Source organism: Oxyura jamaicensis, chromosome 4 (assembly GCF_011077185.1).
Source record: "Oxyura jamaicensis isolate SHBP4307 breed ruddy duck chromosome 4, BPBGC_Ojam_1.0, whole genome shotgun sequence".
Taxonomy (NCBI): domain Eukaryota; kingdom Metazoa; phylum Chordata; class Aves; order Anseriformes; family Anatidae; genus Oxyura; species Oxyura jamaicensis.
The window spans coordinates 23,637,141-23,650,876 of record NC_048896.1 but is presented as its reverse complement, the minus strand read 5'-3'; positions in this window follow the sequence as shown (position 1 = coordinate 23,650,876).

Genomic DNA, 13,736 nt, shown 5'->3' with positions numbered 1-13,736 from the left:
GATTCATGGGTATAAAGCCATCTGAGCAGCCATAGTTGCTAACATGAGGAATGTAACATGAAGTGTGATGACACAGATGTAAGATGTGGCATTTCATACAGTTATGTGAAATTATCAGGCAACTGGAAATTGAGACATTGAGGGTGAATGAAATGAAAGGCAATGCCAGCTTTGGTACATATCTGGCAGAATGATTTGGGACCAGTGATTCCAACAAAAATTCAACCTTTCCTTTTTGGGCATGTTCAGATCAGTGTCTTTGATTTTTGTGTTAATACATATGTAAATGCATTCTGATCCCCATAGTGTATCCAGTCATTTTTCTGTAGGTTTTCTAGTTTGTAGATGCCCTCTTCAGAGACAGTCCTGAGAGCTAATTCTAGTACAGCTGAACAATTCTTTATTCCTGACAAACAGCTAACAAAGAGGCATTTTTAACAGAATTTTGTACGGAGCTCAGAGCAACAAGAAGCAAAAATAGAACAAAACAACTGTAAAATTGAAAAGCATTCAGGGAACATAAGTTTTCCTTAAGGAAGAAGATTTTTGTGTGTGAGTCTTGCTTCATTAGGCTTTTTCAAATTAGATAGTTTACCATTGTGTAGTGAACCTAGTAGAGAATAATAGTTCCTCATTTCAGGAACGTTAGACCTTTAGAAGCCTACAATAATATTTCTGGCACCTTTGGATTAATGAAAAAATATTCAGAATAGGAAACCTTTATCTTTTTGTTTACATTGATCTTTTGCAAACTAAAGTTGTTAAAACTTTGGAAAAAAAATAGGTTAAGGTTGGTTCAGCAATTCCAATTAATTCAGTTTTTCATCAACTGCTTAAAAATTAAAGGTGACACAGAAATATCTTCAACTATTGTTAGACACTTGCTTCCCTACTTTTTCTCCAGGGTCCAACAGACGGCTCAAAACAGGTAAATCTTCATTAGTTTCTTACATTGAATAATAAGTTCATATATTTTGAATTTGCCTGCTACCTTTTGAAATCATTTTTCATTAAGAATATAATAGTATTCACATCTTCATTAGATCCATTTTTTACTTGGATTAAAATGGATGCTTGAGCCCTTTGTTTCTAATTTAAACAAATTTTGCTGTAGAGTCACTTGCAGCTATCTTTTGGGCATTGGTTAGACAACCATAGAAAGGTGGCTACACTGTGGAGAAAAAGAAAGAAAATGTGTTTCAAAAAGCAACTGGAGCATCCTGTTACTGGCTTCTCATAAAAGTTTGGGTGCTTTTACATTGTTGTTGCTGTGTTTTACTACTGCAAAGATAAAATGAAAAGACAGTTAAAATGAGTGACTCATTCTAAATGAGCATCACTTGCAATTTTTACCTAGTTTTACAGGAACTGTCCTGAAAGTGTAGCACAAATGCAGATAGTACCTCTGGGTATCTTTTCTGCACTTGCTTCCAGGCGCTCTACTTTGAAAAGGTAAAATATTGCTGATACAGGACTTCTCTTCAAAAAGATCAAATATGGAACAGCATATTTCAGATAAGCATTGTTGAAAACCTTTGGCAAGAAAATGTTTTAATCTTAACCCTAGGGGTAGATTTTAATAGATTGGGATGAAATCCAACCAAAATTAGCATTTATTTTGTATGATTATATTTTAATCATAGTTTATAAAAATATAATATATTTAAGTGAGAGGTTATTTATGATTCTCTTAATTAAAGGATAAGGTAAAAAAAGTAACCTCAGAGGCTGTATGTCCTCTAATGTCCTAAAAGGTCCTTTAAACTGGGAAATTTCCAGAGATTATAAACTGAAGCAACAAAATCTGAGTTTTATTTAGAGTTTTTTCAATATTTCCCTTCCATTCTTTCCATTGAACATTTCCATTCTTTCCATTGAACGTTTTCACAGATAAAACAGAATGAAAATGTATATTAGTATCCTCAGTTTCTGCCTTTCATCATTGCACCTGTAATTGCTGAATGTAGTTAGTATATAAAGTCTTGTAAGAAAGTCAAGAGGGACTTAAAAGAACTTGAACTTTTGTACAAAGCTTAATATCTGTCTTTGATATTGTCAAGGGAAATGTCAAGTCTTTATCCATGCTTACACAAATAGGCAGTTGAAAGACTCCTTAACAATAGCATTGCTCTTATTTACTGCATATTTTATATTCTATTATAGTTAGCAACGTCTGATTTATCTCACTCTGGGATTCTTTCTTTCCCTTCAGCATCTAGAAGGAACATGGTCAGAATTGGTTCATACAGAATAATGTTGTATTCTGAAAATATCTCAAGGGAAATTCAGTCTATCTTCTATTATCACTACAAGGAACAGGATCACTGTGAACAGATTTTCTTGGGTGTTCAGAAATGTGTCTCATACATGTATGTAAATACCATTAGTTTATATACAATACAGTATTTGGGGAGAAAAAAATATTTCCTTGTTGTAACGTGTTATTAGCTTCAGTGCTGTGCAATTCTGAAACTAGTTAATGGTATAGAGAATCTCACAGATCTCTTTAAGAGGCTTTTTCCAGGTCAATTTTACTTACTTGGGTACAAAGGATATGGATCCACATATGGATGTCCAGCAGAGGTGATATTTGACATCAGCTGTTGACCACATACGACGGAAAACTTTGTATTGCGTATGCTGGGTCACTTGCTCAGGAGTAACAAAAACATGACTTTTCCCACACTGTTCTACCCTCTACATCATTTTCCATATGACAATCTTAGTGTCCATCCTTCAATAAACAAATTCTGATGCTGAGGGTATATACCTTCATAGAAATAAAGGAAAAAGGTTATAACTTAAACTACTGGCCAAATACCACCAATAGAGTATTGTTACAACTTTTTATTATTATTATTATTATTATTATTATTATTATTATTATTATTATTATTATTATTTAATATATAACGCTTCCAGATGCATTGACGGTTTCCCTGGATAAGCATTCATTAACCTGTAGAATACTGACTGAGGTTTCTTTGCCCCCCACCTTCAAACTGAGGTGGTCTCTTTAATAGGGATACTCCATGCCTCTCTCTGTGGGCTCATTAATTTACCTATTTTGAGTCTGTTGTGCCAGCTGTACTCTATTACTGCACAGCCCCTGGCCCTTCTCCAGCTTTTCCTCCTTCTCAGCTGTTCATCTGTCAACACAGAGGGTGGATAGCACTGCCTGATAAACCAGTACTCAGACTGATGGTGCATGCAAAGAAGAAACAAATAACCATGTGAGAAAAAGCTCAAATAATTTTCTTTAGACAGGATCTTCTGTGAAGCTTATTTTATTCTCAACTGCAATGGCGGGTGTCCTGTCAATCAGGAGCACATTTTAGTAAACAAATCATAACCTTTTATTCCCTATTACCCAAAGCCTGATCACCTCCCTTGTTTCCACATTGCCTGAGATATTTACAATAGTGTTTTCTAATTCACTCACCATTCATTTTTTTCCCCCCATGTTTACTAATTTTTCAAGTATCTACATAAAGCAGAATTAAATTTTGTTTTCGAAGTAGTAAATCTCAATGATGTCAGTTGGATATTAGAAAACATATTTAGAAAAATATTAAATATTATTAATATTTATTAAATTAATTAACAAATATTAATGAAATATTAATAATAGATAATAGTTTGTAGATAATATTAATAACATATAATAGATAAGAAAGAGTAGTCAGGCACCAGAACGGGTTGCCCAGGGAGGTGGTGGAGTCACCATCCCTGGGGGTGTTCAAGGAAAGGTTGGACGGGGTGCCTGGGGACATGGGTTAGTGGGTGACAGTGGTGGTAAGGGGGGTGGTTGGACCAGATGATCTTGGAGGTGTTTTCCAACCTTAATATTTCTGTGATTCTGTGTTACACTGATGAGATGCTAGAGCCTGAGCTAGAAAACGTCATGTGGAACACAGGAGGTGCAGGGCAGTCCCTGTGGTCAAGGGGCTGCCTTTCTCTCAGGCAAGCCAAATGGCCCGGGGGAGACAGCCCCAGAAAAGGGGCCCTCAGCCCCCCCCAACCCTCCTCCTTCCTCCAGGTGAGGACATCTCCCAGGCCGCTCCCAACACAGCTGCATTTGGCCACATGTGGGGCACTTCATCACAGAGGCTTGCTGAGGTCACAGTGGCCACCACTGCCCCACCTTTGCTGCAGGCCCTATAAAACAGGACCCGTGTAGCTGGCCCACCACTTGCTCAGCTACTAGGTGACTAGAGGTAGCAAGGCAAGAAGCGGCTCTGCTTGGTATGCGAGGACAGCCGTGTTGTCCAGAGCAGCACCAAGAAAAGGCAGCTGACAAGGAAACGTGTCGTGCGCAGAGAGAGAGTGCCAGCAGCACAAGATACAGCAGTGCTTGAGGGACCTCTGGTGCACAGCCCACAGTCACATACCAGTAATATCACTGGCACCACAGGCATGAAAATCAAGCCAACAGTGGCATGGGACCTCAGGGAGGAACAGGTCGACCCCCTGGTGCGGCACCCTGGCCTGAAAACATTCCAAATTGAAGGCATCCTGTTTGGGCAGTCCTGGGCAAAGACTGGCTTATCCTCCTGCCCAACACTGTGGAGCCCACGGAGCATGACTCACCAGAAGATATGGAGGAGGCAATGCAAGTGGATCCACTGCAGCCAGAACGGACCTGGGACTACCCTGGCACATCATCACTCTGTGCCATCAGAAAGCACAAACAGCATCACAGGAGTGCCCGGCCAGCTCCCTACTCGTTGCTCAGGCCCCTTCCCAAGCATTAGTTTGGAGCCCCCAAATCTCACGGACATCCCGCAGGCTTGCCTGCAAGATGTCCCGGCAATAAACAATTCTTGCCAGTTCTCAGGGGTTGTGTGAGTGCTTCTTTCCCATCCCCCAGCACCTGAGTGTCAGGTGGCATCCCTTCTGCACAGAGCCTCGAGGAAGAGCACAAGAGAGGACACAGCTCCCTTCAGGCTGCCAGAGGAGTCCACGAGGGCCACCATGCACCTTTAACACTTGTGAAATAGACCGAAAGGTAAAAATGGTAGTGTGTAAGATATGTGATTATAGGTGGCTAATTTCTTATATTAGAAGCGTGTTTCTACATCTGAGTAATTGGTAATGACAGACATGGAGAAGGCTGAGGTACTCAGCAACTTCTTTGCCTGCATCTATACTGGTAGACAGGCTTCCGAAGTCTTTCATTTCCCTGAACCCATAGATGGAGGCTGGGGGATCAAAGTCCCACCTGCTGTAAATGAAGAGCAGGTTCAACACCACAGGTACAAGTCCTGATGACATGAATCCCAGGGTCCTGAGGGAACTGGCTGTTGTAGTTGCCAAGCCTCTCTCCATCATAGTTGAAAAGTCCTGGCACTGGGTGTTGTCCTGTCATCTCAGTAGTCAGGAGCACTTGGAACACTCCTTCCCACTCAGGTTGCAGCTTCGATCTCTCCATGTTCGCATCAGATCCCAATCTCCTGCTCAGAATGGATGGATCAGGGCTTTCAAGGGTGGGGTTTGAACTAACAGTCCACTGGTCCTGAGATGACAAAGAGGACAACAGCCCGAGTATATAGTTCTTAACAAAAGCATATTTTGTTTCAAACTGAGGTAACACATTCCTTTTATCCATGTACAGCAATTCAAATAATATTTCATATGGTGAAACTCCCACATATTTTTTTGGTGCAGTTTGAGTTTGGAGAAGTGCCACAGGTAAGCACTTTGTTTGGGGAAGCTGAGTTTCCAGAACTTAGTCAATTACTTCTTTACTGTCTGATCCTCTCCACCCTTCCAGAAGAGGAAGGATGCCAAGGAATGTGAAATTTACTCTTAATTCCTAGAGTCCACATTAGCCTTTGTAATATTTAAGACATAGTGATTTCCTTGATGAGAGTCAATATTTTCAACAATTCCATACCCCGGAGATATTTGTTCTAAAATTACTTTAGTTACTATTTTCACAGTAGCAGATACTGAAGGGAAAGCTTCCACCCACCCTACCAAGACTAGTAAGTATTTAAATCTACCTACTCTAAGGAGTTCTGTAAAATCTACCTGTACATTTTGGAAGTGTTGAATTCCTGGTTCTCACCCCCTTTGGGCTGAGGGCAGATAAAACACAACTTTGTTTCTCACAACCAGAGGTTCTTGGCCTTCGAAACACATGAATGTTTTCTGCTGAGGTGTCAGGTCCCCAGTAATATTCTTCTGTCCTCCACCCTTTTCCACTCAGCTCCAGAGAAGCCAGTAGCTCTGGACTAAGGCTTACATTTTCAAAGAGCAATACATTTGTTATGTATGCCCTACTTTTTGAGGTGTTTCTATATAAGTAAATTCTTACTGCGTGACAGCTTTTTGCCTCTAGTTTGTACATAAGCAACATTCTTACATGTCCTTAAGCACTGTTTAGAGTAGGTGTACTTTCACATTGGACTGGTGTCAAATGGTAAATATGATCTGAACCAAACATGTGATATTGCCTGCTTTCCTCTAGTAAAGTAATATGTTTTTATCTGTCTGCCACAGATCATGTAAATGAAGGGATCGTATAACATCTGGTAGGCCCAGCACAACTGAAGCCAAATACTGCTGCCTCGTTATGGAATTACGGTTTAAAAAAAAAAAAAAAAAAAAAAATCTCTGACTTTCTGACTTCTAAATTTTATCCATGAAGTAGCCTTGTTCTGTTTATTCTGAAGGCTATAATATATGTGAGGGAATAAAGTACTTGTATACATATAGTGACATATAGTGAAAAGTTTCCAATTATTTTATTTAGGCAGAACTGCACTCCTCAGATATCACTGTTAATAAAAATTAAGCAAGTTTACTGTCCTTTCTCTACATGGGGAACGTTCTCTTCACTTTTACACCTCCATTTCTGTTTAGTCTGGTCAACAAATCATTTAATTTAAATCTTCACTGGGAGCATCCTATGCCCACAGCGTAGTCCCTTCCTGAGCAGTCCTTGGCTTACCTCTAGAGAAGTGAACGTGAATTACACAGAAAAGGACGTTGATCTGACTTTGATTCTGCAAATTGTTATCATAAAGATAGATCATTGTTCTCTATATGAACTCAGTTTTGTTTTTTTTTTTGTGTCATCGTACATCATATTCTGGGTTAGCAGAGCACTGCTACAATTTTTCCCCACCTTGCAAAACTTAAGTCCATCCTCTATTAATAAGGGTAATATGAAAAAGAAATTATGCAGTTAAGTGCTTTTTCATTAAGTAGCTATCTTCAACTTCTTGCTGAAGAGAGGAAGAAGTTTTCTTACTCTGTATCTCTGTACAGGAAAATATGAGCTTTTATGGATTCAGAGCTAGTTTCAGATGTCATGTGCACATACACATTTAATGATACTTCTTAAAGCCTGGTCATACCTATGCAACTTCAGAACACATGTGCGTATATATATACAGTTAGTATACACCAGGCTTTTTATATGTGATAACAGGTATTGTATTTTGCCTTTTCTTCAATGTCTAAACTTTTGAAGGCAAATGTTAGCCTAGCAAGAAAAGACAGAACCTTCACAGAAAATCATGCATCTTTGCTGATGAATAAGATCCTGAAGGGATTTAAATCATCCAGCCTACAGTCCGAACTCTAGAATTGTTCTGAACCTGAAAAGTCCACAGAACAGGTTTTTTGTATTAAGAAATAAACAAGAAAAAAAACAACAACAAGACTGTTCTGTAAGTACTGGTGTTTATAGAGCAAAAACCAAAATGACATGCTGATCTGGATGCTTTGCAGACTCATCTCACAGAAGATAGCTAAAAAAATAATTAAAAAAATAGAGCTATGTAAGGGTGATAATGCACAGGAGGAAGATATGACTCCAGCAGGAGATAAACAACTACAACAAATGTGTCTAAATGTGCAATAACAAAGTCTGTTGCCTTAGATGCACAGTAGATGGCTTGAGATTATCTTAATTTGATGCTGCCTATGAAATACACGCAGCATGCCAACCTGCACAGGTTTATTCCCTATTCAATATTGTTGATTTCAAAGAGATTATGTGTGGTATAATGCTGTGTATGTATGGCTAAATACACTTTGTTTTTTTTTTGAAAAAGTGTAAGTCAGTGCTGTTCAGGTAATGTATATCTAAATATTTGTTAAAATTACTTAGGGGTAGTTGAAGTATCTTTTGTTAATCACTTACTGTAAACAAATGTTATGCAACATGACCTTGAAGTAGTACAGCAATCTTTTATCTTTACTATTGTATCAGCTACATACACTGTTTCTATGCTTTGATCTATTCTTAACAAGGAAAAAATATACAAAGGACCTCAGTTTGTTTAATTTCATGACAATAGAGGTGTAAGCACCTGCTGAACATATTATTTCTATACTGTTTTTTATAGCATTTTACTTTGTTTTATGTAAAAAGGATAATGATGTGAAAATTACTATAAACAATGCATTGCTTTTCGACATGTAGATGAGCAGACGGACTCTGCCAGGTGAGGCACTGGAAGCAATGCATTTAGTAAGTTGTACTGCTGCTGGCATTTCATCTTCTTATCTCCCTTGCCAAACAGAAATGTGAAGGGATAAACAGAATCTGACACAGGAAAAAAAGGAAATAAAATGAGAAAGAAAGTGTCAAGGATGATCAATAAGAAAATTGGACTAATGTTCTGTCAACTGAAAAATGAAGACAAAAGGTTATGTCACAAAATCTGTTGATATTATTAGTGTATATGATAAAGTCATCCAACAAAAATAATTTGATCAGCAGATATTTTAACAAAAGCTTTAATTCAGTACTAATTTTATAAAAAGTTGTCTTAATTCAGTCTTGTGGAAATTGGTATAAAAGCAATCTGTCACTGTAGAGTATCACTTTTTACTACTGATAAGGTTCTTCTGAAAAATGCCTAACATAAACTAGTACTATGTCTAACAAACTAGAAAGCTACAGATTAGGTAGCTCTTAATAGAAGACCATTGTAATGGCATCTTCAGGTGAACCAAAGTGGCCAAAGGGATATTTGTACCATAGGATATCATGCTGAACTATTAATATAGGGTAACAGGACAGAGTGGGGGGACCAGATCTGCAGACTGAGGACTGCACCCTGCAATTTGGAGCAGCAAGTTTCTCACCAAACCCCCTTTCCCCCCCCCCATTCTTTTATTTGCAACTCACGTACCTGTGCCTGTAGTGTCAAGGTGGATTCTCCATCCTTTTTTCTCATGTCCTCTCCGTGGTCACCTTGGTCAAACCACAGGGTGACACGGGCTGTGTACCCACTGTCATCTTCCTTACACAAGAGGATGCTTACCCCTGATACCTCAGACACTGGTTTGTACAGCTGGGGAGTGTGATGGTTTTACTCAAGTGGGCAGCTGAGCTCCACCACAATCGCTCTCTCACTCCTTCCCTCCTCAAAGAGGAAGGGGGAGAAAAGACAACACAAAGAGCTTGAGGTTTGAGAGGAGAATGATTTAATTAAAGGGAAGGGGATGGGGAGAAAAAGAAACAAAAGAAACAACAAGGCTGTGCGGAAGCACAGAGAGAAAGGAAAAAAAGTTATTCTCTACTTCCCATCAATGAGTGATGTTTGGCCACATCCCGGGAAGCAGGGCCTCAAAACACATACCGGTTGTTCAGGAGAGACCCTCCCCCACCAGAGCCCCCTTTTATTGCTGAGTGCGACATCAGGTGTTATGGAATATCCCTTTGGTTGGTTTAGGTCAGCTGCCCTGGTGATGTCCCCTCCCCATCAATTGCCTACCCCCAGCCTGCTGGCTCCTGGGGGCTTGGAGGGAGTTCTGATGTTGTGCCAGCACTATGCAGCTATAGACAACACTGGAGTGATACCAGTGCTGTTCCAGCTACGAGTGCAGAGCACAGCACTGTGTGGGCTACTGCAGGGAAACGTGACTCCATCCCAGACAGACCCAACACAGGGAGAAACAAACTCTCTCAGGTGGTGGACCTCTTCCAAAAGTTTCCTCCGCAGCCAAGACGTAGGCCCATAGGGAAGAGGAGAGACTTTCTTCGTACTGCCATGATTGTTTAGCCAGTTCATCCACTGTGGGTTCCTCATGGCCTTTTCAGTGGAGGTGCCCCCTGCTCTAGATGCCTGCCCATATCCTCCCACTCTCCCTGCCACTCCTAACTATCCTGCCTCAGGACAGATCTCGGGATGACTCTCTCAAGTATTTGTTTAACCTTAGACAAAACCTGAAGTGTATTCAGGAAACATAACAGTAAGAACATGCTGGTCTGAACCTCCCAAGGATAGTCGAGGTTTTGGAAAGCTACCATAACATTCCTGGAGGAGAAGAAAGGGAGAGTTGACAAGTGGGGAAAAAAAAAAAACCTTCCCCTGACCCTACCTCAGAAATGATTAAAAATTACACCTTTCACATTTTTTCTTCAGAGAGCCAATCTATGGAGGGGTCAGGAGAAACATCCAACAACAGTTTCTTTCTTTAAGGTTATCTCCTTGAAGCTATAGCTTCTGGTAATCTAAAGGCTTTTGACTTGCATGTTGTGAAAGCAGTGTTTCTTTAGTGAGCAGCATATTCTCAGTTTCCACTTAGTAGAAGTAAGAATAATGCCACCTGTACCTATCCAGATCTGTTTGGACTCACCACAAGAAATAATTTGCATTCCTATTAAGGCACCTTCTTCACACAGTCTGTTGTTCAACCTTAACAAATACTTCAGAACATCCTTCAGAGTTAGGCTTACCTGTAAGCACTTGAGTTTGAGGGGTTTTTTTATTATTATTTTATTTTTAAGGGCTGGAAAGGGAGCTTAGAATCCACATAAGTAATTTCACTGAAAACAGACAAGATGAAAGAAGTACTTAAACTCCTCCACATTAAACAACCATAGAACCCAGGAGCACTTACCTGCCAGCTTCTGAACTTGAGTCACTTCCCAGCTACTTCACAGTGAAGTCATACAACCAGGCTTTTACTGTACTGAGAAGGCACCACCAGCATAGCTAGCTCATAGAGTCACTAAAACTATTTCACAGAGATGGTCGAAAACATGAAGAAAAAGCAGCCTACTAGGGAACACAGGGTTCATTTCACCAGAGTAGAAAAGCACCCAAGAAAACCTGAGCCTCAGACTCCCCTGGGCATACAATTCCCCACAAGCCCTCAGGCATCCTATATAGCAAAGGTCAAATGAGCCACACCTGGCAGATTTCACTTAACAAGGCTGGAGCCAAGAGACCTTAGGGAATAGGCTCATCTACCTGGCTTCAGTCTTTTAAGGTCAATTGCTCCTTATCACTAATAGAAATAACCTGGCATGGGGCTTAGTGATTAGAGTTGCCCTAATGAATCAACTACAAAAGGTGCACAAGGGTCATATTTCTGTTAGTCATTCTGTGAGGAAAATTAGTACAGAGCCCGTCAAAAGAAAGGAAAAAGGAAAGAAGGAAGAAAGAAAGAAAATTATCTCAAAGGCAAAACTGCTATCATAGATTTTCATCTGTCTAGTCACAACAGATAAATAATATAGCAATCAGAATTACTTTTCTTGACTTTAATGTTATTTAAATTTGCTTTTCTGAGATCTCTTCTTTAGGTAGGACTTTTCAAAATCTAGCCCTGTGACCTCTGCCTACACTATTTACTTCGACTGCGTATAAACTATCACATATAAATGCCAGGATCCGGATCCTCCCTCACTATTCAGGTCAAGGACTCAGCTGAAGTTTTGGGCTTTAATTTGGTTACACACCTACATTGCTGTTTCCTGGCAGGCCATGGGAAGAAGAGTGGCTGGCTTGGGGGAGCTTATGTACACATGGCTTTTAGGCTGCAGCCAAAGCGTTCCTCTAGATCTGGAAGTTTGAAGAGGGTTGCAGTCTCCAAGCTCAGATGCACCACGTATCAGTCTGGTGCAACTGATTTTGGTGTTCCTTGCAGTAGCTGTTCCTTCACCTCCTCTTCAGAGACAAGGACACATGTCTCTTTCATGGTCCTTCATTAGCAAACAACCCAGGATAGATTAAAGCCTCTTTCTTCAAGTCAGTAAGATACTGGGCTACAAAGATGGTGAAGGGCCTAGAGGAGAAGATGTTGGAGCAGCTGAAGTCACTTGGCCTGTTCAGCCTGGAAATAGGAAGGCTGAGGGGAGACCTCATCATGGCCTACAGCTTCCTCACGAGGGGGAATGGAAGGGCAGGCGCTGATCTATTCTCTTTAGGCACCAGTGATAGGACCCACGGGAATGGTATCAAGCTGAGGCAGGGGAGGTTTAGGCTAGACGTCAGGAAGAGGTTCTTCACTGAGAGGGTGGCTGCACACTGGAACAGGCTCCCCAGGGAAGTAGTCACTGCACCAAGCCTGTCAGAGATTAAGAAGCGTTTGGACTGTGCACTGAGTCACACGGTCTGAATTTTTGGGAAGACCTGTGTGGTGCCAGGAGCTGGACTCAATGATCCTTATGGGACCATTCCCACTCAGACTACTCTAGGATTCTATACCCGCCTTTGGTTTCAGTGAGAATTCAGGCCCTAACAACTGAAGTTTCTTCTGGATGGTGTTTCTTCTGAATAAGATCATTTCATTTCCCTTTTGAAGACTTACAAGGATGTAGGAACAAAAGCAAAGGCATAAAGAAGTACCTGAGGCATAGGCTACTTTTCAGCCTGGAACAGACTATAGGTATGATATTATCATTGCAGACAAATATGATCTACGTAATGTGAAGTGTTCCGGCATGCTTACAACCTGCCAAAGGCCAGGAAAGGGGACCTTCATTTTAAGATTGTATGGAAAATAAACCAAAGCCAGCAACAACAGAGAGGGAACTTCTCCTTCACCTAAATTTTATTATTTTATTATTATTTTGCATCTCCTTCAGGTGTCCACAAGGAATTGTGCATGTCCAAACCCCCTCCCTCCTGGCCTCCAAAAAAATAATTAAAAAAAGCATTGTGGCATAGAGGTACAATTTCAGTTCACACCAGAAGACATTCTTCTCACTGAAGTACAGTTAAACCCCACAAAGTGCCAAAAAACTTGCCAAAAGGTAAGGTATTTCCAAGTTAGTTTTACACTTGGGCATTATTTACTTGTCTGGTCTTGCATTCAGGGCTTGATCTATCTGGGGGGGAACATGTAATGCCGTGCAAGGTTGTTTGGTTGTATGACTGAAAACATGACCCTAAAATTTTGAACTCTTTGTATAGAAGCAAAATACAGAAGAGTACACTATCCCCAAGGGAAATGTAGAAACGACCTGTTACTTCTCAGTTTTAAAGTTAAAAGGTGTAAGCACTTGTTAAGGTGTAAGAAAAAGTGTAAGCAGCCGTTTGAGTACAATTCTTACATATACATGAACACTTTCCTCTCCATTTTCCAACTTGGAGTGCAACATTTTTCCTCATACTCGTAGATGGGGATTCTGATTCTAAGACTAGTTCCTAGTGCAAATTTCCAGAGAAGAGAGAAGCAAACCAGTCCTGACTGCTTTGAAGGAGATGGAGATGGCAAACAAATGCAAGTGAAGAAAATAAACCTGTAGGAATGTTTTCAACTAATTGTCATTGTCCAAAAGCTTTAAATTGGTTGAATCCTTGAAAGTTAATGAATGTAAACTCAGTTGCATCACTGAATTTGAAGTAGTAAGATAGACTTGCACCACTGCAGAGCCTCGGTCACAGTTCAAACCGGCCCTGCCTGTAACTTCACAAGAATGAAAGAGAAAAGTCCATCTTTCTACCTTGTCATCTAGTGGCAGACCTAGAGAGAGAAAAAAC